Source organism: Pteropus medius, unplaced genomic scaffold, assembly GCF_902729225.1.
Source record: "Pteropus medius unplaced genomic scaffold, Ma_sr-lr_union100, whole genome shotgun sequence".
Lineage (NCBI taxonomy): Eukaryota > Metazoa > Chordata > Mammalia > Chiroptera > Pteropodidae > Pteropus > Pteropus medius.
This window is the reverse complement of record NW_024347788.1, coordinates 4,136,233-4,161,632: the sequence shown is the minus strand read 5'-3', so window position 1 is coordinate 4,161,632 and position 25,400 is coordinate 4,136,233. Positions and strand designations below refer to the sequence as shown.

Below are 25,400 nucleotides of genomic sequence, written 5' to 3'. Positions count from 1 at the left end.
TGTAAACTTGGAACATGTATTTATGACAGCTATTTAGTTTTGATTATTGAGGATGTTATAAGCACCATATTTTTTTTTTATTATGGTGACATTGGTTAATGAAATCCAATAAGTTTCAAGTATACAATTCAACAATAAGCCATATTTATATTCCATTGTGTGTTCACTGCCCATAGTTAGATTTCTTGCTGTTGTCATCTATTTGACCGCTTTTACCCATCTACCTCCCCTCTGTTCCCACCCTCTGGTAACCACTAATCTACTGTCCATGTCCACTAGTCTCTGTTTCTCATGTTCGTTTGCTACTTTTAGATTTATATCCCACATATATGTAATGTCATGTAGTTTTCAACCTTTTCTGTCTGGCTTATTTCTCTTAGTTTGTGTTATAAGCACCACATTTTTAAGTGCAGAAAACAGAAGAATTAAATCCCAAGGCTTATGAGTGGTGAAAAATAAGCCAGTTGTTTATATATCCCTGGGGCTATGGATTAATTACTGTGTATTTACTTATGATATACTTATGATATACTTATGATTAATGACTGTGTATTTACTTATGATATACTTATGAAGTATATCATTTACTTATGATATACTTTGGAAATGTGTTGTATATGCTCTGTATCAAAAATCTTGGGTGTTTCATTGACTTTATTCAAGGATTACAGTTCATCCAACTTCAAAGTTTTTTAGTTTGGGTATCTAAAAATTTCTAAAATTGCTTCCCAAGTTTTAAGAAAAAGCTGTATAATCCCAGATCAGACACTAGCTTCTGTGTATTATTCAGTAACAGAATTTGATAGAGTAGAATATTGGTAAATTAAGTCTTAAATATCTCTATGTACTATACAGAGTTATAATGTATTTAATTACTAAAAAGTATTTATCTTTAATAATTGTTTTCTCATTTCACCTTTAACATTTTTAGGCTCAATAAAGTTCATTTCATTTAAATTTCTTACTAATTATTTTTATAGCAAATATTCAGTGATTAACATGATGCTACATCATAATTTAGATTCTAAATTTGATTCACATTTTAATGTGGTTTGAAAGGATGAGATTTGATACATTCCTTAGTGTAGTTTTATTTTATAGAAGCCAAAGGGAAGCTTTCCACTCTCAAGAAGAGCCAGTAATAATTATATTTTCATGTTTTGCCCAAAGTTTGCAGGATAAATATTCTTAACTCTTCCTATCAAAACCATGAACAGTGATGCTAGGTCTGCTGGATAAAGGCAGATGCACCATACCATTGATGTAGGCATAGAGGTGAGGAAGGGGGAGGAGTACTCAAGTGTGTAATGCCTACTTATGTGAGAGAAATATAGGACTAGCAAATAAAAAGAGTGAGAGGAGGTGATTGCCATGTACGGTGCTTTTCAAATATAGGTGCTGTTTCTTTATTTTTCTTTCTTTCTTTGTGGCATGATGATAGTGCTGATGTCGATGATGATAATGATGATGGTGAAGAACTGAGTTGTGTCTCTTTCTCCCAAGTTCATATAATTTTGTATATTTCTGTTCTCACCTATTTTATTTTAGAACCTTTACTGTCCTGTCGACAAATTTCATTTCTAAGCTTCTCAGGTCATTATACTACTAACATGCGTAATCACCATCACTGTTGGAGGGTAAAGGGGAAGGCAAGAACCATTAATTGGAAAGTATAAGAGATTATTTGGTAAAGGCCAAAACTAAATTTCCCATTGAGAAATCTGAAATATTTTATAAAATCTAGTTTCCCTTCTTATATACATTATTTTACTTCAGACCTCCATCATTTCTCATCTTAATGATTGGATTCATTTCTTTTCAATAAGGTCTACCCCAAGCTACTCTTCACCGGTATTTCCAACACATTTGCTACTTGAGATATTTTCTACAAATAACAATTTTTATCACGTTTTTCCTTGCCTGTTTGTCATCCAAAACAATTTCTTCTTGGCTCTATATTTCTTCTTTAGCTTCAGCTTGAGAAATCCATGTCTTGCCTAGCAACATGTCAGCCATGTCTTTGTCATCTTGGAACTCCATTTTTCATCTATAATGAATCTTTAATTTTTCTTAATTTGGTTCTGTGGCACCTGTTTTTTCTCCCTTGATTTTCCTTCTAATTTAGGTATTTATGACTTTGTCTCCTTTATCTTCAATACTGAACATTTTCCAAGGTTATATCTTATGTTCCTTTCTTTTCTGTACTTGTGAGCTGTCTTTTGGTTCTCTCATCTGTTCTTAGAATGTAAATATTACATCAATGTAGATAATATAAAATTGGCTTTCAATTTGAGTTCTGAAACACAAAGACTAAGATCTTTTGTTCATATGTAAACAATTTTTTTCACATATGATAGAAATAGTCTATTCCACCATGGTCATATCTAGTCATGACGTATTAAGCACACTCATTTTTTGTTGTTGTTGTTGTTCAAAACTACTTGTAATAGTTATAGGTGAAAGAGTTTTAAGCAAAATATGCTTGTGTCATTTACTACCTGAGTCATCCTAAGAAAGGTTCCCAAATAAGTCTTCTGTTTCCCATTTGTGAAAATACAGAAAGTGACATCTGCTGGACTGTGATGCTATACACATAAGTATGTGTTATTAATAATATCACAAAGAGAGAAAGCAGCAAATTCCTGAAAGTCAGACTACCAGCATCATAAAACAATAGTTATTTTCTTTCTCTCTCCACCAACTTCAAAAATGTGAAAACCACAACTGTAGGCTGCCTTTCACAGTCCAGTGAGAGGGTGGAAATATATGGCTTTCACTTTGCCTAGGTCCTATGGAATTTATTGTTTAATTCTTATGGAATTTAAAAAATTCAAGGACTGAGGGCTGGACTGTTAGATTTATTGCAGAATGAGTATAAAACCGATCTTACATGCAGTCTGTGGATGAGACTTGAAACATGAGACTAAGAAGTACAGTATTGTGTTTCTTCAATATGAACTGTCTCAAGGACATTGTGTGGTTTTAATACACTACAGAGTTCTTAGCTGAAGATTTATGTTTCCTTCTCGTTTAATTTGAACCGATTTGATCTTACAGCATTTAAATTTGAATGCACCATATTTGTAATATTGTTATGAAAAATAGTCTAAAAGAGTAAAACATCGTTTTTCTCTAAAAAACTGTAACTTAACTATGACACGATACATGATTGCCTGTTTAAAAATCTTTGTGTATTTAGAGTATGAGTATAGTTATAAATATAAACTGCTTAAATAAAAATGAATATAATAAAACACATTTTTTAAAATATATTTAGTTCATAGCTGTTGAAATGAAACATTTATTTTAATAAGCTAGCATCCTGACTAGGAATAAATGCTAAGCATTTGATAGCTTGCTTATTTTGCTTTAATTTTAAAAGTCTCTCACATATTCATATTGGGCTTGCAATCTTCTGAGTTATCTAGGGATCTGGATGATCATTTCTTGAAGCAAGATGGATATTTACTGTTTGGGATGCACTTAACATGGCGTCAGTGCAGGCCGTATAAGTGACTTCTCTCTAGGTGGAAGGCTCAAGTGTACACATAGATTAATGTACTTCTCCAGAGAGTGATCACTGGGAAGATGCTTATTAGTCAATTTATTCACTTGATTAAAGATGACTAATCATATTGTATTTTGAAGACCTCTCTTAGTTATTAATTTGAGCCAAAGGAAACAGGAGAGCCAATTCACCTTAGCTACGGAAATTGTGTGCAGAGAATTGGACTTTTCACATTGCTGTGTGTATATGCTGGATAAGTGTGGAGAAGGAATATAAAGTTTCAGCTGTCGTGTTCTATCTAGGTGCAGTGCACATAAGCCTTTGATCTTTAAGGCTTATAGATTCTGTAGTTAATTGATGGAAAATTTACCTTCTTCCAAAAATATATTTACAAAGTGATTGTGAACATGCTTGCTGAATGCAAAATAGATTTAATAGATAATCTGAATTATGTTGACTTTAGAAACATTGTGAGTTAAACAAAAACTTATTCTAGCAGCATTAGGTTTTAATATTATGCTGTCTTGTGACTATATCTATTGATATTAATATAAAAGTGTTTATTTTTAGAAGGAATATCCTATGTAGCATGCTTACTTTGAGTTGGATTTCTTTTTGCTGATTTTGTTTTTGAACAGAAAAGCATGATGTATATAAGATAAAGATTTTTTAAACATAAAACTCTTCAAAAATAATATTTAATTCTGTCAAATTTCTAACAGACTTGAGGTAAACCATTATGTCTCCAGAATATCTTACAGGTGTGAAAGTAGGACAATTACCTGCCCAGAATTTGTCTTAAATCTGTTTTCATAAGGTATATATTGTTTTACTTTTTAAAATATTCACAAAAATATTTTTGAATTAATGATTATTTAAAGAATAAGGCAGCTTCGGAAACTAATAAAAAATATTTAAAAATAAGCTCCAATTCTAACTCTCAGAAATAATAAAATAATTCGACCAGATATTTTTTATATATGTATTCAAACAAACAGAAATACTTAATGAAATACTTTTTAAAATGATGAGCAGAGAGGTTGGTTTATGGAAGACAGCCTCTGCATCTTGAACTTATGCCTGCTGCCTTGCCCCGCCTACTGCTGGCCTGCGTCCCAGCATCCCTGTGGATGTATCATCACAATGTGAGCAAAGTCATGGGCTCTGCTCTAGACTGGGAGGAGGCAGTTGGTGCCAGAGGACTAAACCCAGTGGCCAGATATGTGAAGCCCTGAAGCAAGATATCAATTCCTGGAGATATTTTGACCCTTGGAGACAACTGTGAAAATGAACCACTCTGGCTGGGTGACTCTCTGTGGAAAGATCTACTGGTGTTTCTAATTCTGGTGGTCACAGGACCGAAAGTCGGTTTTTATATTCTCTCCCCCTGTAACAGCTGCCACTGGGAATCATCAGGTGAAAAGACAAAGAAAGAAAGGAAACAATTCTCACTACTGTTTAGGAGCCCCAAAATATTTATCGGTTCCCATATGTGAGCATTTTCATACATATATTTTGATGCATATTTATGACAGTTTATATTGGATATATGTTTAAAAGTGAATTACAGAGATTCCTAGTTGTCCTCCAGTATTAATCACCTCTTTCTTAAAGGTAAAATGAAAACTCCTGATATTTAGCTGGCACATGGTCTCAGAAATAAAATATAATTTAGCCAATAGCCAAGATATGGAAGCCCATCAGCAGACGATTGGATAAAGAAGTTGTGGTTCATATGTATGGAATATTACTCAACCATTAAAAAAATGAAATCTTACCATTTGCACAACATGGATGGTCCTAGAGGTTATTATGCTGAGTAAAATAAGTCAGACCAAGAAAGATAACTATGACTTTACTTACATGTGGAATTTAAGAAACAAAAAGAACAAACTAATCAAAAACAGACAAATATGGGTGATGGTCTAGGGATGGCCATTGGTGAGGGAGGCTGGGGGCTGGGAGAATGGGGTGAAGGGTTAAAGAAGGACAAATTAGTAGCTAATAGATGGTCACAGGGATGGGGAGCACAGCATGGGGAATGCAGTTAGCATTAATGCAATGGCTAGGTGGAGGGCCAGGGGAAAGAAAAAGCAATTGTTTTATAAACTATATAAGTGTCTAATCAATGTATTGTATACTTGAGACTAATAATAATAATTCATAGATTTTGGGTTGTTTCTCATAAATAATTCTAGACTACCTGCTAAGTAGCTCCTTAGATGCAGATTCTGTTGCTAGCAGGAAATCGAATTTGAATGCAAAAAAGGACCTTAAAACAGGTCACTTGCTTGCTTTCTTTCCTTGAATGTAGATTGCATTTTTAATTCTTTTCTTGCCAGATATATAAACAGAAGCAGTGTCTCTAAATTCGTTAGTATCTTCGACATTAGAAAGTATTCTTCCTTCATCGTTCCGAATAGAGTGTGGATGTAGTGGATGGAAATCCACCAGCTGTTCTGGCCTCTGATGTGATCATGGGAATGGAAACTTTGCCAAGTAGGAAAACAAGATCAAAGAAGTGTGTGTCCCTGTAGTTCTGGAGTGCCATACCCTTACCAGCACTCCTACTTCCAGTCTTTTTCAAATAAACTTTTATAATTTTTAAAATCCTGTTATTTTATGTTTTGAAACCTGCAGGTGACTCTAATGATAAACAACAACAACAACAAAATGGAATCTAGAAATAAAGTGCTGTGCATGACAGAGTCAAAATTATGTGACATTGAAATAATGAGAGCAGATGGGTTGCAAGTATTGAGTGCTCCTTTATTGCAGGCCAGCAATCCAATGACTTTTATTAGATATTGGAAATTGTATCATTATATTATTAGAGACAAATGCAGCATTAGAGAGAAGAATCGAACGTTAAAAATATTGGTCTTGGTTGTCCATTTTTTGCCATTTCTACTAAAGTTCTTTAATAGAGAAGTACTCAGCTAGAATTAGACATTCAGTCTTGAAGTGAAGGTAGAAATGGATGAAGCTTTGTTAAAAGAAACATACTTGGTGACTAAATATCATATAATCTGGATCCTTGATGAATGAGAAAATGGCTTCAATTTCTCAAACCATATCTTTATAAATTGTGGTTGTAAATCAGAAGACTACTGTAAATCAGCACATAGTAAGATTAAATATTTCTGACTTACCTGTAGCTTGGTGTGGCCATGTAAGTAAATTTTGCCAAAGAGATGTAGTTCAATGTAGTATGTGCAGTTTCTGGGTACTGACCTTAAATGAAAAATTAATTCAAATGTCTTCTTATTTCCTTCTTGTTGAGTATAAATATAATTGCTGGAGCTCCAACAAAAGATTTGGAACTTAACATAGCATTAGGAATGGAAGCCACAAAGAGAATAGCAACATGACTGAATACGCCTAGAACTCTGACCAAATTAATTTTTAAAAAGTGAAATTAGAAATGTAAGGAGACAGCTTTTATAATGTGTACCAAACCCTAGGTATGCCGAACTTTCATTGTCATGGCTACTTGGGTATAGATGATAAGATAAAAAGTCTAGAGCTCACCTGAGTTTGGGGGTCTAATTGAAAGTTAACCAGGATTTAGAGTTAATGATATATCCTTTGTAAAAGGTAAATAAAAAATGAATCCACAATACAAGGGTAAATAGAAAACTTTCACATCTCAATGAATCTGTATTGATTGGTACTAGAAAGTACATCTTAACAGGACAATTTTTAGCAAGTCAGTCTTCACGTGATTTTGTGCCTAAATCTTTGCTACTTTGTGGTCAAAACACCTCATGGGTAGAATTTAATTTGAAAGATTCTTGGGTTAGAAGTGCCTGAAATGACTGGTAGAAATGAATGCACTTTCTTTCCAGAGGAAGACAACTTCAGCTCACTGTCAAAATCACAAAATCACCATGAAAGAAAAATGTTTTATATATTTTAATTTTATTGATCATCCACTAAAGGTTATAAAATGAACGTTCACTTTTTTTATTAAAGAATGTCTGAAAATTGAACAAGAAGCAAAAGATGACAATGACAATGAAAAATGTATTTAAAAAACAATCTATTTAAAATCTTTAGGAAAAATTGTTATAATCATTGAAATATAAATCTCAATGGAAGAGTTAGAGAACAAATAAGTCAACAGAAGATAGAGCATTGAAAATAGATTCAAAGAAATTATCTAGAATGCATTACAGTGAAACAAAGAAATAAGAAACAAGAAAATATTGAGTCATTGATGATAGAATGAAAACATTATGTTGATGTTTCATTAAAGGTAACAAATGAGAAAGAAACAATATCTATTGAGAAATATAAGGAGATACGAGTCATATTTGATGACTGAAAGTTCTCAACCCAAAGGCACAACACTTGTGCCAAAGAACTTTAATAACCTCACAGAATAAATTAGAAGAAACGAACCTAGACATATGCAATTTTGAAACTTCGGAAGAACAAAGACAAAGACAACCAAAAAGAAAAGACAAATCACATGCAGAAAAATGAAATCGAACCAATGGGTAACTTCTTAGCATCAACAGTGACAGTAAAAACACAGTGAAATAATAATATTGTCTTAATAATATTGGCAATGTCCTGAGAGAAAATACTGCCCAGTAACCATATTCTATTTACTTCCCTCTATTTGTATGCTATTTTGATATTTTAGGACTTTCTCTTGAATTTTGTTAGTTTCCACTGAGAGTACCACAATATTTTATTTCTTTGATTGGTATGCAATGAATCATATGAATGAATTTCTAAGGTTTTATTTTTTTGTGCATTTTAAGGTTTAATTTCCTAATATTTAATGATAACTGGATGATATGTATTTATTCATTTATTTTATCTTTTTCTTTCTCTATCCAGTTTTGAAATTGAAGTATAATTGATGTTATAAATGTATTGAGGTTTTCCTCTTTCGTTCTGCGGCTTGGGATTAATGCAATAATGCTTATGAATACTTCGGGAAACAGGTTATTTTTCTACTACTTTAGACAGTTATGGTGAAATAATTGTTCTCAAAAATATTTTCACGTCTACTTTGCACCTACCTTACATATATTCTATACTTCAAATGACCAAAATTATACCATTATATTCCCATGACTGGAAGTTCTGTGATGTATTTCTTCACTGCTAATAAGGTCTTAATTTTGGAGAAACATCCCAAAGGCCACCTTCTTTATAGCAAGCTCCTTAAAGACCACATTCAGATACATATAAACTACCCATAGCAAGTCACGTAGCCTCCCATTAGTATTCTCTAGTGGAGTTATTTATTTACATGTCTATCCAATCATCTGAGCATTAGTCACACTGTTGGATCTTCTGTGAGTTTTAGATTGACGAAATCAGTTGGTAAATAGATAACAGCTTCAGACACCAGGAGACCTAATGTTCTCTTAACACTGTGCTTCTAAGGTTATGAAAACACAGATACAGAGAATTCAAAAGAGCATTTCTTATGAACAGAAGCTGACTACTTTTATAGAATTAACATTTTTGTATTGCCCATGCCAAGAAAAAAAAATTAAACAATGTCAAGTTTACATTTTGTTTCTATTGCCAAAACTAAATATAGAGTTTGTACATAGTAAGCAAAAATATATGTATTTTTTTTTGTTTAAGTCCATTCAGTAAGCACAAATACTATAGCAGAAATCTTTGAGTAAAAATAAGCATTATTAGTAATCAAAATTGGAAAATATTAAACTAACTATCTTTCAAAGTGGTCCTTTTTTTACGTGTATGTTATGATGGATGTTTTGTAAGATAAATTTAGAGCTATCTACTCTGCATACTTAGAATTTCTTTTTTTTTAAAAAGAAATTGTGTGTAAATATGTTGTGTGTGAATGTTGTGTATAAAGAAGAGATTCGATTTTTAGTATCATTGAAAGTGGTCCCAACAAAAGACAATGATGGTGACAAGAATATTTTAATATTGAGCTCACCTCATAAAATGAATTATTATTCACATGCCTTGCCAGATCCAAAAATCTTCTTTAAATTAGTTGGGATGCAAATCTGGGATACTACTCTTATCGTCAATCCCAAAGATTGCAGCATATTATACCTTTACTTTTTTCATACAAATCTAGTAAACTGATAACCCCAATTCACAATAAGATTATAAATTAGCGTAAGAATATACCGAAAGAAACTTAATGCCATTTTCTACTTTGCCTGCTTGTTGGTCGTGGATAGCGCCAAAGCTCTAATTTCAAAGTTTGAAGTGCAGTTGGTCAGCTTTGAACCTAAAACAGTCATGAACATCTCAGAAAATTTTGAACTTCTCTGAAAATGAAGTGATTCTAAACTGTGATATAGAAAATTTTATCATCTTTATATAAATTCAGATGAATATATAAATTTCTTGAAAGTTTCATAATATAGGCTTTGGATATATTGATAATATCTTAAGTCAAGCAGTTTAAAAATATTTTAAATTCTACTTTTTTCTACATACATATTCAAATGGCAAGTCTTTATTTTCAAATACATTTGGGAGAGTGCATGCTTTGAAAGATTATAAAGTTATAAAGTTATAAAAATGCTGACTCATTTATGTTATACAAAAATGTCACAATCAGAAATGTTATAAAATCAAACATCAAATTTTGAGAATTTATGTTAAACCAGTAGAATAAATTTAAAATATTTTTATACCAGCTCTTGAATTTTCTTGAAACTGATAGTGTATGTTTCATCAAGAGCAGATTATAACATCTAATTTCTGTTTATCTGCACATTAACTAAGAAATCAAAGTATATACTAAGAAAGGAATCTTTTTTTCAAATATCAAAATCAACTTAACGTTTTCCTGCTTTACTTGATTAAAGAGGCAAAATTGTTACAATTTTTTAAGAATTCACATTTTCTTAAAAATTGCAAGTCAAAGAACATTATTTCTGTATTCTACACTAAACATACAAGGATGATGTTAATAACTGTAATAAACTATAAAAAAAGCACCAACTCTGAGGTCAAATATATCGATTTGAACTCGAGTTTCTCATTTTAACTCAAGGATGATACAGGAAAGATTACTTAATTTATTTTAATCTAAATCTTAAATACTAGGTAGGTAAACTAGCTCTTAATTTACTACAGGGTTAGAATTCTCAAAGTTTTTAAGTAATGAACACCAAAAAGAATTATAGACATGATCCGTATGTTTTCACAATAAGGTAAGGTCAACTTTGAAAAGTCAATGTAGTGTGAAATCTTAATGCCTTAGTTTTTAAAAATATGCTTAACCATTTTCCAGAGCACCTGAGATAGTAAACAACCCCGTATTATAAATGGCAACTCTATCTCTCTTTTGCATACAAGTATTAATTATAAGATTATAATTTATCTTTTATATTTAATGAACAATTGTTTTAATATCGTACGAATTGCTTATGTAAAATGTCTTTGGAAAACTAAACATGCTTTCGATTAATTTTAATGTTCTCAGAATATATTTTTAGTTTTCTTAAATGCTACAATTATTTATGATTTTAATAACGGTGGCTAACATTTCCTTAACCTGTACAAAGTAAACCAGTGTTCTCTGTGCTTCACATTTAATCTTTTCAACAATCCTGAAATTTGGTACTCTAATCCCTCTTTAACCCTATTTGTGTACAAAGAAAGTGAGATTCAAGAAGGTGAAAAGCCAGTTCTCTGATGCCTCATTTCATGAATTTAGTGACAATACAGTGTAAACTTGAAAACAGTCACTTAAGGAGGAAAAAAAATAAAATAAAATAAAAACAGGGCTGCAGGATATTCCCCTTAAAAGATGAGAATATAACAACATCTTATTTTGCAATTGCTAAAATTTAATTAATTTGAGAAGGTTGATAATACATATTGTCCATGGGAGTAGTCATGTAACAAAAGAATAAGAATAGAAGAACAAAACAAGAAAATAGATTTCAAATCATGAACTACTGCGTTACAAACAATTTACATTTAATCTTCATAACAAATGCATTTGGTAGGTGCTATTATTTTCACTTTTGAGAAGAACCCTGAAATTTAAGGTAGTTAAAGATTTTGTTCAAGGTCATAGGTTTAGAATAATTTTTGTTAGGATTTAAATATAAATGGTTCAAGTCCAGAAGTCTTATGCTTGGTTTCTGTGTTATACTTGGCTTATAATCACCCTCTCCCCTCAAAGAAAGGACACCAAAGGCCAGGTCTAATAGCTATGCATTGTAATGAAAAAAAAAAAGTGATTTATATTAGTCAAATTTCTAATTAAAAGCACACTTTTTATTTCTCACCTTGGTCAAAGCAGATAGCAGAGAGGCCCTTGCAAATATTACAGGTGGATCTATGGAGAGATTGCACTCCGAATATCTATAGATGTGGGACCTCAGAGAGTAAAGGCTGTGTGTAAGCCTGTGGCCATGCCGCCCTGAACATGCCCAATCTCATCTGATCTCAGAAGCTAAGCAGGGTTGGGCTTGGTTAGTACTTGGACAGGAGACCACCTAGGAAGACCAGGTGCTGTAGGCGTTAAAAATCAAAAAACAAAAAACAAAAAACGCACACACACAAAAAAAAACTGTGTATATAACTGGAGTGGACAGAAAAAGAAAAAAAACAATTTACAAATGTATATATGTGTAATTTTATATGTGTGTGTGTGTGTGTGTGTGTGTATATATATATATATATATATATATATATATATATATATATATATATAGTGTTGTATATATTTTTCACCAAAACTTTAATATTTTATTGTGAATCCAGGACCAATCCAGATATTGATAGAAGGGCTTGAGTGAATCTAGTTCAGTATTGTTTAAGCAATGAATAATACTTGTTATTTTTACTTTTATTTATATTTGAGTTTAAAATTATGCTCATTTTACACCTCAGTTGTCAAAACTGAATTCTATTAAATTTACATCTGAGGAAACATTTTGGTAGCAATCTCTATCCACAAGCAGAACCTGCCCGATCACGCCATAGTCCCAGTATAATGCATTGGGTTCTGGTAATAGGCTGATGGCAAATGCCTTGAAATTCTTCATTTCCATTTTCTTTCAGTCTGAAGCAAATCCCCTAAAATATGTTTTTTATTTGACTCTTAAAACTTTTTGTGATATCACCTATTTTCTTTTGATATCTGATATGTGAAACGAGTTTTATTAACTAGGCAGACCACCACGCTGATTGATCTCACTGTTTGAGAGTTGTAGACATCTTTCATTAAAACAGGAAAGGGCAGGCATAGAGGAAATTAAATCTGAAGTTTTTTCTGACAGGCCCAGGTAATGATGCTGACAATTCAACGAGAATCAGATGTTCAGGATTACAAAAAATTCTGATATAAGTAATAGAAAATAAAGTAGAACATTATCTCAATAGGTGAACCAAACAGTAATAATAAGCATGAGAGGTAAATATGCTATAACAGAGAGTGACCATCAGAGATTTCTATCAAAATACCTGGATTCTAGAGTTTTATTGTTTATTTGTTTGTTTATTTGTTTTGATAATTGCTACCTAGTTTTATTTAGGAATTACCTTAAATTTCTGGGACATTTGTTTGGAAGTTGTAGGGTTTTGACTTCATATACTTCATACACATCTATAAATTTCTAGATCTGAAAGATGGTCCCTCTGAAACTAAAAGAGCAGAAAATAAGAGCAGAAGACTCTTGATCATGTCAATCAGGGCTAGACCGACTGGTTTGTAGAATTAGTTGAATTCTAAGTAATATAGTTTATACTTTATCCAGTAACTAAGGGGTGGTGGTGGGATATTGATAGGGGTGAATTTATGAAAACAATGTAACTATTCCAGGGAAAATAAATTAATTGAGAATAGATGAATTGTTTGACAAGAAAACAATCTGAGATGAATCTAGAATAATCACAAGACACTGAGGGCCTGGACCACATCTGGAATAAAAGGAATAGATATAAGATACATTCTAAAGATAGCATTTCATGTCAGAGGAAAACCAAGTAAGTAACTTATAAACAAGCTATGCATGAATTAAAATCGATAAAAGTATAGATAATAAGTATAATTATATCATTGTTTTATGTTTTACAGCTATGCCCTGTATTTGTAAAGTCCGTTTCTCATTTTTCTAGCAACCTGAGATACCTGGTTTTGGCACAGCCCAAGTCTCATTTCTGATACAAATATGTTTTTTAAATAACTTGCTTATCTGTGCTATAAATTTATTTTTATATTCAGTGCTCATTTGTTTCAGTATTTTAAATCTCTCATTTAAAAGATAATTTATCAATAGTAAAATAATTTATCAATAAATCATTGATAATTTTCAATAATAAATTATCTTTTAAACAATAGAGATAGACAATATATAGAAACCAAAAAATCCAGTTACAGAGCAGAAAAAAGAAATAAGAGCATATCAAAAATTCAAACCTCGATAATGGTTATTAAAGGCGTTCATAGAATGGGTTTTAATTAATGTTTTTGAAACATGTTAAATAACAGAATGGGAGACATATTAACAGCCTCAATTTTTAAACATGTACTAGTGATTAACTAATCATTTTAAATTTGTGAAGTTGAGTTAATTTACAATCATGAGATCACCATGTCCATTTCCTGCTCTGAATCTTCCTAAAGTAAGCAATGAAATGGCCAATGAAATTGAAAAACGAGGGCATTTCAGCTCTTTTCAAAAAATAAATACACAACCAGAGCATGTAAACCAACTGTCACTTTATATAGTGACAATCTAGACTAAAATGAAGATGAAACAACTTTCCTGGCTGGAATGAAGATATCAACTGCATTAAATCAGATTTTTTTAGTACTTAAGCGAAAGACTGTTTTTCCAGTATCTGAATTACCTGCCTCAAATCAGTTCATAAATTGGACTAAACAGTATTGAGTTTTGAGGTTATTTTTCTATTCCCTTTGGTTGACACAAAGTTCAGTGCTTCATTTCTTCTTTAACTATGAGAGTAGCTATAATAACAGAGACTATATAAGTAATGTAGAAATGAAATGTTTCAAATTGCATTTGTGTCCCCAATGTCCACTTCAGACTTGTCCCAAGAAAAGCACATATTTTGAAGTAGTTTTAAAGGGCTCTTCTTTTGAATGGTTAATAACTTATTTCATGAGATACACATTTTCTCTTTTGAAAATCAGAGGAATTATAATTTCTCTTTGTTTTCTTTTCAGTATAATTGTCTAGAGAATGTTGGTACTTAAACTGATCACCTCAGTTTCCACAGTGTTAGAATATATTTTTTAACCACATGTACTTATGTGTATACTCTTGCTTATGCATATAATTTTAATACTACCTTGGTGATAGTTCTCTAAATTCAAGTTTATTGATCTGTGTATAAAGTAGGGAGGTGAAAATAAATGTCTACTCAAAATCTTCTTGTTATGATATCATTATATGTACAAGGGAAACAATTATAAATATGCCTACTATCCACAGATAAATAAATGTATAAAAATAATAGTATGGATGGAAGTAGGAGTAGAGAAGTATTTCAATATTTATTTTATTCTCTAAATATAGGAGAAATGAAATGCTTTATAAATATGTTTTGAATACCAGGGATTTCAGAATCCTATTATTGGTGTATTATTAAATTAATTTTAACATTTCAATAAAAAATTATTTCAAGAGAGATTGTGTGAGATTCTACTTTGAGCCGATCTTGTGTAAGGGCCAAATACTGTTTCATTCACAAGAAACACGGTAATTTTAGAGCCTACTAATCTAGTTGGAATAGACAAGTAGTAGTTTCTCAATGAACCTACTGAATAGAATTTATAGTAAAAGGCTGTTAGTGAAATTAAACAATTATTACTTAAGTGCACTGTTGTTTTATGTTTGCCGTGCATGCTGATACTAACTTTACAATATCATAAATTATATCTTGGCTTATAAAAAATAATCTTTTAAAAAATTTAATTAAACTCCAGGTTTTTAAAATTAAAATATAGTTAAGACATAATATTAGTTTCATGTATGTAACATAATTATTCAACATTTATATATCTAATGAAGTGATCACCATGATAAGTCTAGTAACCATTTTGGGGGATTTTAAGAATTTAATAGCTCGATCTTAAACTAGATACATTTTCCACTTACGTTAGAATTTTCCAAAGTAAAATCAAAATACATGAACATTCGATTGTATCTTTATTAGATTTAAGTAGTACTTAAATCAATAACATTGTAGTTTAAAAGAGGCTAGTTAACTTCCAAGACGTAATTAAAGCTACATTCCATTAGCTAGAATAATCTGAACTCGGCTTCATCTATTGAACATTTTGATCATTTTATCAGATCTTTCTCTTTTGAAGATTGTTGATTTACTTCTTCCTTTTAGATTACACGTTACTCACAGACCCTCAAGCACTTAATGATCGCATGTATGATTATAAAACGAATAAGAAAATTCAAACTCTTCCTAGTTTCTTTACTGGGTGTATGTCAATGCACACATAAACACACACATTATATTTGTTTGAAATTGTAAATATTGTTAATCCCCAGTAATCTATCTTCAGCCTTGTGTTTTCTCATAATATGCACTTTTCCTTAATGATTTTCTAATAATGACAATGGCAGTGATGGATATGTGTCAGGCAATGCTTCAGACTCTTAAGATTACATGTTATGTTTAAGTTGTCATTAGACATTGTGTATTGTTAATTTTTAAGGCGAAAGATATCACACTATAGTACATATTTATGGACTAATTCCTAAGCTAAACAGATTAGAAATAACAAAGAGATGAAATAAAATGTCACTATCTAGCATCAGCCAAAGCAGAGCTGTTTTGTTTTGTTGTTTGTTTGTTTTGTGCAGGTAATGTATGCGGTTGCCTTCTTACTACTCAATGGTCAGTTATTTTTCTCCAGGTTCTCTCTGTTTTCAAGCATTATTATTTATCACATTCTTTGCCAATCTAGGGGAAAAACAACTTTGTTAAGGTGTTCTTTTCTTGATATTTTGAAGAAAAATATTTTATATATGTAGATTATTGGTCATTTGAATTATTTTTCCCCTACTCTATTCCTTTCCCCTACTAGATATGTTGCCAGTGTCATGACTACATACATTTGGGTTTCACAATGATATCTTGAGAAACATTCTCCTAGAGTCGTGAAAGCATTCATTTAATAATTCATAATTAAGTAGTATTCATTAAATAAGAGTCATGTGTCAGACATTGTTCAAAAAATAAGATGTAAAATAGCAGGCTTCATGAATACAATCCCTCCAAATGAGGGACTTACAGGCTAGAGGAGGAAGTGACATTATACATTTATACTCTGAATGGCAATAAAAACTCTGAAGTTGTAGCCTTGAAACCAGAAACCGTATCAATTCTAAGAGAATATAGTTCCAAATTATTTGATAATTTTCTGTTCGGTATCAGACAGTTCTTTTCAGAAAATTTTCCAGAGTTCATTCATAATTGCTGGTATATTTATGTTCATATATTCGGCCCTCCTAGTGTGGAAAAAGGGTGTTGATATTGTAATGAAACAATACACACCCACTCACCCGCCTATTCAAGTTTATGTTGAAAAGAAGACAAAGAAATAAATATACATCCTTGATATAGCATTATGGAGAATTTAGCATAGGACTCTATCAATTTCCTAATATTTCATTCCAGGATTAAATTGATATTAACAAATTACCACAATAGATACATCACTCTAATTTCTGCCCGCATCTTCACATTTTTATTCCATGATCATATACAGTATTTATCTTAATAAAATCAACAATATAAAAATCTAGTAGAATTGATTTAAACAAAATACTTAATGTATGTACTTTAGCGGTCTCAAACACAGAGTGATGATTTCATAAATGATAACGTTCATTTTCGTTGCCCTCAGCACAATAGCCTACAATGAACTGGATTCAGTCTACAACTGCTTGAGTGAGCATGGGAGCAGATCCACCTTCAGTCAAGCCCTGAGAACTTTTTAGCCTTCGCTAATGCCTTAATCGAAGCCTTGTGAGAGACACAGAGTCAGAAAGCCCAGGTAAACCATGCTTATATTCCTAACCCACAGAAACTGTGGCAAAATGTTGTTTGTTTGCACATTAAGAATTTTATAACGCTTTGTCATGAAGCAGTTGCTAACTAATACAGAGATAACAAGAGTAGATTATGTTCATTGAATTTAGTGATTATAATGTGATAGTCACCCAGTATACATAATTTAATGGTAAGGGCAGGAGGAAAGACCAAATAAAAGTATGTTAAAGTATAAATGGATAATTAGGAAGTAGTTACATAGGATAAAATAATATTCTTTCAGTGATGATTTCTTGAATAATATGAGCCGTAGCAAAAGGAAATATCAGAGCTTGGAAAAAAAGTAAGTAAAAGAGTGATTGATAAATTATAAAGTTATAATGGAACATTTTTATATTTTCTGCTTATTAACTACATCTTGGTGGAAAAATCTTACTTTAATTGTATATCATCCACTTCCAAGAAAATAGAGAGATATTAAAATATTTTGTCAAATAAATTATACGTAAGTCCTAAGTTTTAGGATTTTTTAAGAGTTTTAGCCCTAAAACTCTTCATTGTTCCTTGAACAACTGTAGCTGAATGTCTCACAAACATCTTAAATTTAATGCCATCCAAACTGTAAGTTCCATTATTTCAGCCTAAATCTCTACCTTCTCTCATATCTCTTAATTAATATAGTGGTATACCTTCCTGTGAGGTAAAAATTACAATTTGTTTTTTTCCTGTGAGGAGAAAAATAAAATAAAAATAAATAAATTTCACAGAAAGCCACTATATATGTATGAAAGTATATGCATGCCTAGGACAGCTTTCTTCAGCCAGATGAATACAAAGTTTCAAATTATTCAAGTCTAGAAAGAATGGGCATTATTTGAGTCTTTTTCATAATGAAAAAGAAAATCTACATTTGCAAGAGGAAAATTGGACAATATTAAAAGATAGACATTGACTAAAATTGTAAAAAATGCTTCATCATCAAGAAAAAAATTTGTAAATGTGGAAATTTTATCACTGTGAAACATTTGTGAATACATCCTACATACGTAGTCATTCACAGAAAGCGACAGTGCTGCGCAAAGTGAAATATCTCCTTATTATTGAACATATTTCCTTTAAATCTCTTTATTTTTTTCCCTTGACAAATCTTTTCAGAAAATAAGAATAAACTTTTGACTAAAATGAATCAATTTAGAAGAATTGATAACAATTGATTTTTTTAAAAAATCAACTTTCCATGATAACAGTTTTAAAGTTGTATAAGGCTCTCAGAATCAAATCTCTTTTATTCTTTTACTTGTGTTAACAGATAAACTGTGCTCAAATCAATTGTCCATACTCAAATCTAGCTTGAGAGCTTTGGAATAAAAAAAACTCAAACAGATACTTTTTGAAAGGGGGAGAAAAAGAATTCTCTAACCCTGGTCCATCGCTCTACAGATACAAAAAAATGAAGTCATCTTCAATTATCAACTAACCTCTGAATCCCAAATTTGCCAATTATGAGCCCACTGGCCACGGACAAATTGTTTTATCTGTGATTGTACCTTCTATATCCACCGTCTGTGCATCCTAGCCTTCACTAAAGCACACTCTCCATGGTTGACATCTTTGATCATTTCTGAAAGCCGTTGGTCCTAAAACATCTTATTTATCCCTTGAATTACTGTAACTGAATATCCCAAACATACCTTAAATTAAATACCATGCAAATTATAAATTCCATCTGTTAAGCCTATATCACTACGATCTCTCATGTCTCAATGTAGTGACATACCTTCCTATAAGGTTTAAAGAAATTCGTTTTTAATGAAACCGTCTCATCAGTTTCTCGACAGTATCATTGATTATATGCTTAATAATTGTAATATTAGAATATCTCAGTTAATGAACACTTGCTATGTGTCAAAAACTATTTTATGTAATAGCATATATATGTGTATGCATACATTTGTTTTATAGGTTTTTGAATGCACATTTATTTTAATCTTGAAACAAGCTTATGAAGTGGAAACTATTAGACTTCGTTTTGTAGATTAAAAAATTAATACATACAAAGTCTAAGTAACCTACTCAAGATATCCATCTAGTTTGTGATCAAAACAAATTCAAATTCAGGCCAGACTTCTCTCTACAACTGAAAAACCAAGTAAGAACTTTTTATGCTGGTATATTAAGATATATCACTCTTTTTTTATTTTCACTTATTTTGAAATTCTATCAAATGAATTACTATAACTTTTGGTATTAAATAGTTTTTTTAAATGATTTTACACAGTTCATGACTTTACTATGTTTATATATTCAAGTACTTAGAAGTCTTCAGCCATGAATTTTTCTTTGGCCCAACTCCTCCCCATTCCTCTGTTAATAACTTTTCCTTTGAACTTCTAATACCTGCTGTGGTATATTACATTAATTTCTAAGATGTGCTGGACACTAACATATATTCTAAGCACAATGCTCAACCTCCTGCATATATATATTTATTTGTCTTACTCTATTAGGTACTATAATAATTTTCACTTTATAGATAAGAGAATTAAAGTTTAAAGTTAAATAATTTGCCCAAACTCTCAAAATAGTAGAGTCAAGATTTTAACAGAAAGTCCAATGCAGTCAACTATAACAATGTATTTTCATGGAAGAATTCTTTTGTAGGAAAGAAGACAGATAAAGTCTTATAAATAAAGTAAGTGTAAGACAAATAAAGTTTCAATAAAACCAGTATGTAATTTACTATTCAAACTGAGATACTTTTGACAGTAAAGTTGTATAATTAATACTATGCCAAGTTTATGTAAAGATTTGAGTTTAGAATCACCTTACATAAATGAAACTCTAAAGCAGTTCAGTGTAAATACAGAAAAGTTAGAGTTGCTTCATTCAAATCATTTTCATCCCAATTTCTGAATTTGTGCAGAAAGAGGCAGAAAATATTTCCCAAATCTTCATATTCTCCAGAAATCTATCTATAGGGATATTTCGACCTATTCAAAGTTTCTGAGCTTCTGTGTTAATGAGACACCATAGACAATGAGATATTATTTAGTGAATCTAGAGAAAAAATTACTCATTAAGTATTATTACAAATTCAAATATCACCTTATCAATCTGTTTTATCTACATTTTTTTGGCATAGTATTTCTAGAACTAAGCATCTGCTTTTACACCTACTTCTCGCCAAGTCTTTTTATTACCCCTTGCAGTTTATAGATCTTACCTGAAGCCCTTACCAATGCTGTGATCATACCATTTCTCTTTTATGATTGGATATTGTTGATATTTATAAGTCAATTATCAATAGACTGGATACCTAAGTTCATAGACTGGATATTGTTCATATTCACAAGTTGATTATCAATCCATCTTACTGAGTATTCACTCATTAACAAATAACATTTAATACTCATCTCAACACTATGAAATTTGGTGATACAAAAGTAAATAACATGTAAGCCTTATTAACAAGGAACTATTGTGATCAAGTGGTAAAGACACATAGATATTAGCAGTTAACAGCTTCTTTGACAAACTGCATCTGCAAGGATGTACTTGAGGAAAAATATTTGCTGGTATATAGGAACACATGGATTTTTGTGTACTGATTTTGTATCCTGCAACTTCACTGTATTTGTTTATTGTTTCTAATAGTTTTTGTTTGTGCGCATGTGTGTGTATGTATGTGTGTGCGTGTGTGCGTGTGTGTGCATGTGTGTCTGTGGAGTCTTTAGGGTTTTCTATATGAAGAATCATATCATCTGCAAAATTGGGCAGTTAACTTCCATATTTCCAATTTAGTTGCCATTTATTTCTTTCTTTGGCCTGACTGCTCTAGCTAGGATTTCCAGTACTATGTTGACTAACAGTGGTGAGAGCAGACATCCTTGTCTTGTTCCTGTCCTTAGAGGAACAGCTTTCAGCTTTTCACCATTGAATATGATGTTAGCTGAGGGTTTGCCAAATATGGCCTTTATTATGTTGAGGCATTTTCTTGTATACCTGTTTTATTGAGTGTTTTAATCATAAATGGATGTTGCCGAATGCTTTTTCTGTATCTATTGATGTGGTGAATTATTCTTTTCCTTTATTTTGTTTATGTGGTATATTACATTAATCAATTTGCATATGTTGAGCCATCTTTGTGACCCCGGAAACAACTTCACTTGGTCGTAATGAATTATCTTTTTAATGGATTGTTGCATTTGATTTGCTAGTATTTCATTTAGGAATTTTGAATCTGTATTTATCAGAGATATTGGTTGGCAGTTGTCTTGTTGTGTTGTCCTTGACAGGTTTTGATATGAGGGTCATGATGGCTTCATAAAATGAGTTAGGAAGTATTACCTCTTCAGTTTTTTGTAAGAATTTGAGAAAGATAAGTATTAAATCTTCTTTGAATGGCAGAATTCACTGGTGGAGCCACCCGGTGCCGAACTTTTACTTTTTGGGAGGATTAGATGTTTTTTTCCATATTTTTTACTGTTGATCAGTCTATTGAAATTTCAGAAAAAGAAATTCAAAAAAAAAAAAAAAACCACAATTCATTTTGCAAAGTCAGCAAAAATAATAGAATACCTAGGGATAAACTTAACAAAAGATGTGAAGGACCTATACATTGAAAACTAAAAGACATTATTAAAAGAAATTGAAGATGACACAAAGAAATGAAAGATATTCCATGTTCACAGAATAGAAAAATCAGCATAGTTAAAATGGCCATATTATGCAAAGCAATATACAGATTTAATGCAATTTTTGCCAAAATCTCAATAGCATTTTTTAAAGAAAAGGGAAAAAAATCATCAGATTTCTATGGAACTACAAAAAAAAAAAAAAGAAAGAAATAGCCAAAGCAATACTGAGAAAAAAGAACAAAGTTAGAGATACCACACTACCTGACTTCAAATTATATTATAAAGTGACAATAATCAGAACAGCATGGTATTGGCAGATAAACAGACACACAGACCAATGGAACAGAATTTGGAACACAGAAATAAAAAAAGCACATATATATGGGCAAATAATTTTTGACAAAAGAGCTAGAAACATACAATGTTGAAAAATAAAACCTCTTCAATAAATGGTGCTGGGAAAATTGGAAAGCTGCATGCAAAAGAATAAAATTAGACTACTATTTGTCACCAAATAAAAAACTAACTCCAAATGGATCAAAGACCTAAATATAAAACTTGGAACGACAAAATGATAAAATACATAGGAGAAAATATAGGCACTAAACTTGTGAACTTTGATCTTAGATATGATTTTATGAATTTTACCTCAAAGGAAAGGGAAGAAAAACAAAACTAAATAAATCGGACTATAGCAAACTAAAAAGCTTCTGAACAACAAAAGAAAACATCAACAAAACAAAGAGGCAACAAACTGAATGGGAGAATGTATTGTAAACTGCACCTCTGATAAGGGGCTAATAGCCAAAATATATAAAGAACTCATACAACTCAACAAAAAACAAACAATCCAATAAAAAAAAAATAAATGGGCAGAGGACATGAATATGCACTTCTCCCAAGACATACAAATGGCTAACAGATATGTGAAAAAGATGCTCAACTTCACTAGCTTTTAGGAAAGTGTAAATCAAGTCCCCAGTGAGATGCCACCTCACACCTTTAGAATGGCTGTCATCAACAAGACAAGTAATGCAACTGTTGGAGAGATTATGAAGAAAAAGGAACTTTCATTATAATGCTGGTGGAAATGTAAATTTGTATAGCAACTGTGGAAAACAGTGTGGAGGTTCCTTAAAAAAATAAGAATAGAATTACCATATGAACCAGAAATCTCCTTCTGGGTATCTACCCCTAAAATTCGAAAACATTTATTCATAAAGATATACAAACTTCTATATTTATTGCAGCATTAAACATGATGGTGAAGACTTGGAAACAATTAAAGTTTCCTTTGATAGATGATTGAATGAAAAAGAGATGGTACATATATATATTGGAAAATTACTCAGCCATGAAAGATGAAATACTGCCATTCATGACAACATGGATGATCTTGAGAGTATCACGCTAAGTGAAATAAGTCAGATAGAAATAGTCAGAACCGTATTAATTTAATCATAAATGGGATATAAAACAGAAAGCAACAAACACACAAGAAAATTAAACAACAAGTCATAGATACAAGAAACAGTTTAGTGGTTACCAGAGAGAAAATTGGGAGAGCTAGAAAAGTGTAAAGGGGATCAAATGTATGGTCACTGCAGGATATTTAACTTTAGGTGGTGAACACACCATGCAGTACACAGACGATGTATTATAAAATCATACACTTGAAACCTATATAATTTCGCTAACCAAAGTCACTCCAATAAATTCAATTTAAAAAATTTTGCAGCATAGTCCCTTTTCTTTGTGCTCATGTTGCCCTACTGGACATATATTATAGTGTTCTTATGTGCTTACTCCCTGCTACCCGAGCAACTTAATTATGCTCTATTGCTTTGATGAGAAGCTTCACAGATAGGGTTTCCCACTTAGTGAGGAATGGTTGAATTCCAGCTAGCTGTAAGTTAAATGGCAAAGGCCCTTCCCTTCTGCTGTCTTTCTATTACTCAATGAAAACCAAGATGTAGGCGCTGAAATATAAAAACAATCACCACAATAAAAAAAAAAAGTCAAGGATTTTAATGGTAGAAACAAGAAAATTATGTGTCAACATTCTCAATTCTGGATTTATAACTTTCTTGTTAACTTCATAAATTTCAGAAATGTCATTCCCCAAATAACTAAAATTATTATTTTTAGTTATTATTTTTTTGTGTGTGTAATGAGACAGAATTCAAAGACTTAGTAGAGCATTTGTTATGGTCACTGACATATAATTAAAGTGCATAGAATGAGGATTGGAGTAGCACGTAAGCCTTACCCAGAATGAAAGCACACTGTGGCCTCCCCTACTGCATTCAGTTCAATGTCAGGGACCTGCTGGATGCCCTGACAGTGAAGGGAGACTCAAAAGAGAGATCTTCAGCCAAGCATACCTCCCTCAGGCCAGTGGGAACCTTGGCAAAGACCTGGAGATGATTCTCAGTAATTCTCAGATAATGATGTTTAAAGGATTTTTATCCTGAAACCAACAACCATCAGGAAAGTCCTTCCCTGGAAAATATTGACAAAGTGGTATATGTGGACTTAAATGTGGTAGTGGTCAAAGCTGCTCTGAGATCATTCAAGTGAAACATCCAGCTGGCAGCTCAGACTCCTGACCTACAGATCTTGGTGGAAGATTCTTCATCAATGCCATCAATGCCCCCTTCAGATTCTGCAGGTACCTCTAGTGACTCAACAAATGAAGGTATGGACACAGAAGTCATCAAGGAAATATTAGAAGATATTCCAGAACATGAAGAAGATTATCTTGACTCAATTCTGGAAAATGAAGAAATGATTATTTGCAGAGTACTTATCCTATGTCGAAAATATAAAGTCAGCTAAAAACAAAAACTAAATAATAAGCAGAAATAAACACCGTTTCTGCTTATAAATGCTATCATTATTAAAAGTCTAAAAAGAGTACATTGAATGCAGCTATTATTGTGATTATAAGCCTCACTTAAAACATTCAAATATAATTTGATTTACTTCATACTATGTGCACTGGTATTTAAATAAATGATCCTAGTGAGTATAAGGAGTAAAGAGATACCCATTAAAACTAAAGACTAAAAGCAATAATTTCAAAGACCTAAAGTTTTTTATTTGAGATAAATATCACAGAATCACCCATTATTTTGCCTAAACATACAGATGCACATGTGTATGTTTACAATTTAATCCTAGGTAAAAATAAGTGCTCAGCTGTATGCATTTATTATTTATTTATTCAAATCAGGTAT

The 25,400-nt window shown here is 31.6% G+C and overlaps 2 pseudogenes; one reads left to right on the top strand and one right to left on the bottom strand.

Moving 5' to 3' along the window:
* The window catches only part of LOC120614424 (nucleolar protein 12-like), a 101,895-nt pseudogene extending 77,017 nt beyond the window's left edge, over positions 1-24,878 (bottom strand).
* Positions 11,886-12,004, top strand: LOC120614468 (uncharacterized; annotated as a pseudogene).
* Positions 24,879-25,400: the final 522 nt, after the last annotated feature.